Here is a 5170-nt window from a genome sequence, read left to right on the forward strand (position 1 = left end):
AGGGTGCAATCCATCCCATCATCCGATCATTAATGAAGATGTTGAACAAAACTGACCTGAGGACTGACCCCTGGGGCACTCTGCTTGATATCTGCAGCCAACTAGACATCGAACCGTTGATCACTTCCTGCTGAGCCCGACGATCTAGCCAGCTTTCTATCCACCTTATAACCCATTTATCCAATCCACACTTCTTTAACTCACTGGCAAGAATACTATGGGAGACCGTGTCAAAACCTTTGTTCAAATGCTCTGTCACACTGTGCCTCCTTTAGTCAAGCCAGATGTGGGTCCCACAGGGACTCACCACAGCTGGTCTGACTCTGAGCCCTGGCCAGTCAGAAGGGAAGCAAAAGGTGGGGACGTCAATCAAAATGGTGAATGGGAAAGGAGCCCCCCCAAACCTTTCACTTGACCCAAACCACTTCCACCTGTCTGAAAAGAGCAGAACTTACTCTTTCTTTCTTTCTTTCTTTCTTTCTTTCTTTCTTTCTTTCTTTCTTTCTTTCTTTCTTTCTTCAGTCCAAGGATCACAAACACATGGATTCCACTTTGCAGCACCCTAGTGTAATTCCAAAACCCATTTTAAAAATGGGTAAACTGAGGCACAGAGGTAACCTGCCAAGGGTTTCTTTAAAAAGTTGTCTTGGGCCCTTTGTAAAAATAAAGGAGACCTGAATGGGTTTGCCTTCTTTGCTTTGCTTGTTTTTTAGCTAGAAGCATCAGGAATGCCCAACCTGGTGTTGCTGGACTGCTGTTTGGAAAATATGTTATGTGAGGTCTCACCTCCAGTGAATTGTTAACAAAGAGTTTGTATCTCAGTAGTGTTGGTTAGTCATTGTTGTTCAATGGACACTCCCCCATTTCCGTCACATTAAACACCAGCATCTGTATCATGTTCCTGTGGACTAAGTCCCATTTTCTTAGGAGCTGCAGAGACAAGAAGGAACCTGAGCTGTCATGCCCTGGCTGGTCCCTGAGCTATGTGGCAACCACAACAATGGAGCCCTGAGCAGCTGGACTATCCGCTGATTCCAAAGAAAGTGTCTTGATGTTTTTCCCCACAGGCAGTGCATGGCTATTTCACCATTGGACCAGCCCAAGCAGGCTGGCTGGAGTTCCCCTGGCCTGTGCACAGGGCAGGCAAAGCAGGAATCAGCATTCAGGATGCAAACTGATCCATCACCAAACTGATTATTGCCCCCCTCAGAGAACTCCCGCCCACCTCACAGCCAGGCCTGGCTCCCTCCGGGCCCTGCCTGTCTGCCCTTACTGGCACACATGCTGACTCTCAGCAGTTCCCACCTCATCTCCAGGCCAGGGGTTCCCAGCAGCTTGCTAGGACCAGGTGCGGGCTCTGCAAGACACATAAGCCACAGAGGATGGAGGTCAGTGAGGGCTGAGGGGCACAGCCGATCTTGACCTGCTCCAGAACCTGCCCCACCTCACCACTGCAGGGAGCCCCAGTGAGCATCTGGATTAGCAGCGCCTCCCTGAGCCATGGGTTCCCTAAACCCACGAAATAACCAGTTCCCAGATAATATGCACCTGGCAACTCACCATCTTCCTAAGGAGAATGGGCTTGATGCTGCAGTCCTTACCCAGGCACTGGCTTCAATGGGAATTTGGCCTGAGCAAGGACTGCAGTGTCCAGCAGTGAGCTACAAAACCCGCCTCTCTGGAGTGTTAAATCTTGGCTCCGTGTCATCCAGGAATCTTCTCACTCCAGCGCTCAGAGCAGCACCAAGCCCTTGCCATGAACAGTGGGGCTCAGCCCTCCAGAGGTGGAGCCTTCCCAGGTGGGCCTCGGGGCAGCTTGTGCTTTGGCCATTGTTGGCCTTTTGGTTCTTCCCGTTAGGTGTACATTCCCTTAGTTGGCAACATGCTGGTGAGAAATTGCTCCCCATGAGGCTGTTTGTTCGACATGCAGGAATCAGTCAGTGCCCCCTCTGAGCTGCTTCACCCAATGCACAGTCAACCTGTGGAACTCATTGCCAGGGGATGTTGTGAAGGCCAAAAATATAACTGGGTTCACAAAAGAATGAGCTATGTTCCTGGAGGATAGGTCCATCAATGGCTATCATCCAAGCTGGTCAGGGACACAATCCCATGCTCTGGGTGTCCCTAGCCTTCAACTAGCAGAAGCTGGGACTGGATGACAAGGGATGGATGACTCGATAAATTGCCCTGTTCTGCTCATACCCTCTGAAGCATCTGGCACCAGCCACTATCAGAAGGCAGGATACTGGGCAAGATGGACCATTGGTGTGACCCAGTGTGGCCATTCTTATGCTCTACAGGACCACAATGGGGTGTCTGAAGTACCTCTGCGTTGGCTGAGGCACCATTACAGCCATTTGCCTTTGGCACTAGGCAGGACTCACAAATGCTGAGCAACACACACACACGGGCTGCATGGCCGTGTGGTCTCGTCAGCTGTCTGACCGCTCCTCCACTGGGTGCGAATTACCCAGGTGGACAAGTGAATGCAGTGGGCTGGCACACCTGGCTACGGCTGGGAGCCATATTCCATTTGGCGCTGATCCATCAGGAACAGCTAAACGCAGTAACAGTGACTGGATACCCTCACCTCACTGGGCAAGCTCTACAGCTGAAAGTCTGGCTCGTGGGCTGCATATAGTTCGTCCAGGTCTCTGCATAGCCAGCAACAGCTCTCATCCTGAGTCCTTGGGTCTGGCTTGTGGACACTATCTGTCCCACCATGCCGTGCTGCCGCTGGTGAGGGGTTCCCCTTTCGTTACACTCTCCAAGCAGGCAGCAGTTGTAAGTCAAGAGACATTTGCATTCAGCCCTGCGGGGTGCTGAGAGTCAGCAAAACACAGACAGACAGACTGACCTGGGACCTTTCTAAGAACAGAATGGAAAAATGGAACAAGAAAAGAGGGGCGGGCAGACAGAAGGGGGCACATGTAACATTTCCAAACCATCTGTTGGGAGTTCTTCTTTTTGAATGGGCTCTTTCTTTAACTGTGTTTATAGTAAGTGGCCTAACTATTCCTACGCTGTATTTTGAGTAAAGCTGTGCCAGGCTACTTGAACCTCATTCAAGTAATCACAGTGCTTCAGCTCTTAGTTGGTGGGACCTGTGGGGAGCACGCTGGCCATGTACCGTAATCCATAAACCCACCGCCTCAGGAATGGGAAGTGGATCTAAGTGGCAGATTCATCATAAACCACTCAGAACAGGGTCCTTCTGCCATAAAACGAGCCAGTGGTTTCTGATGCAAAGCAGGAGATGTAGATTGTGAAATGTGGAAGTGCTTAAATGAAGTGGCTTTGTGCAGTACATGCCTCAAGCGGCACTCTGCATGCAGCACTTGACTGTGACAAGTCAGGGAGGAATCTGCTGAGATCTGATCTGGTATCACCGTTCCGAGGTATGTGCCAAGCCCAGGGATCTCTAAGGCATCCTTGTTCTGAGGTCCTTACGGTTGTACAAGTGTCTCCATCTTCCTTGGACCAACTGAACTTTGTCACTTGGTACGATTCCTGCATGGCTGCTGTTGCTCAGCCCCATCTGGCATTTGTTCCAGTTCAAGGTAAAACTCGTTTCTGTTTCGCGCTGCAGAGCACGGTGTGGCCTGCCCCTGCGGGGTGAGGCACTTTTGCCTCAACTCTGCAGATCATCAACAGTTATTTCCACCTGTTTCAGACTCTTGAAGCTCTGGGACATGGGGCTTTCACGCTTCATGGGTGGAGGCAATCCTGAAGGGAAGTCCCATAAACATCTCCCAATGGGGGTGTTCAGTTTTTACAGTTTCTTTACCAAGCTGGACCTGCCCAAACCCAAGCCTTGCCTCCTGAATGGAAATATTCCTGCAGTTTGAAGTGTAGATCCGACTTCTTAAGCTGAGGTAGTGCCCACCTTTGAGGGCCTCCTTCACATCTCTTGGGTCTATACAAACACTTCCTTTCCTGCGTGTTGTTTTTGGGACAAAGCACAGCAGCTATTGCCCAAACATCTCTGCAGACAGAATCCTGTCCATGTGACTGCTACAAAAAACGGGGCTCAAAGCTGCTGTATTTAACCAGCTCCAGTAAAGGTCTGGACTCTGTACCGACCGGAGCCAGCTTTGACCCACTGCCCCAGAAAGGTGAGGCGCCATGCCCCATTCTTCTGACATCTCCTGACACACTTTAGTCTCTCTGACCCTGGAATCCTGAATTTATGCCCCGATTTGTCAAATGGCCTGTGCGACTTCATACTCCCCATCCCATACCACTGAGGCAGCCCTGCTGAGTCCAGCAGCAGCAGCAAGGGGCTGGCTTTATGGAGCTTCTTATACAACAATCCCAGCCACGCTCATGCCAAGGGCTAGAATGTCAGATCCTCCCAAACTCCTAAGCAGCAGCTAACACTTCTGTAACAAACCCCAGCTGGGGAACTCAATCCCAAGAAAGCCGAACCCCAAAAAGCCTTGGATTATAACTGAGACCAGGGATTGGCTCATGGCACATTCAATACCCTCACCATCCCAAAGACGGATGATTTATTACCATGATTATTTTCACTTTGGCTCCTAGAATCCAGCTGAAAAATGTGGCCTTTCCTCAATTCTGCTGACTAATCCAAACATGGTTAATTACTCCGCTTACAGTTCCTGGGGTGATCAGGGGAAGCCAGGAGAGTTTCTCAAAGGCAGAACGTTTTCCTTCACAGCTTCACGCTGCTCTGTGGACACATTTCACCAGTCATTGCACTGAGCTAACAGTTCAGGTCAGCATCCAACACTCTGGGTGCTGCTCCAAACAGAGCAAGCCTCCAGCCTGTGGAGGGGTGCAGAATAGAGGCCCACGCTCGCCTAAGTGACCATGGTTTTAAATTGAGTTTGGATATTAGCATGAGTAACAGGTCCAAAAGACTGAACTAATGAGAAAGGATTGTTAGTGACTCTTCCAGAATAGCAGCACTACCTTATTTAAGGGTTGGGCTGAGCAATAAAAATAACGAAAACATGGTTAACTAGGCACCAGCGGAGTAAATAATTGGTTAGAAATGCTTAGTTTAATAGCTGGGAAAATATGGCAATGTGAGATAAAGGAAAAAACTTTCAAGAGAGCAGAGCACAGCCCTAAACTGCTTAAGTTGGCGTTAACTAAGGGCCAATACCAGCAGTGACATCACCTGTTCATTGGGGTGTACAGAAAA

This window comes from Lepidochelys olivacea (genome assembly GCF_965140295.1).
Source record: "Lepidochelys olivacea isolate rLepOli2 genome assembly, chromosome: 25".
In the NCBI taxonomy this organism is placed as follows: domain Eukaryota; kingdom Metazoa; phylum Chordata; order Testudines; family Cheloniidae; genus Lepidochelys; species Lepidochelys olivacea.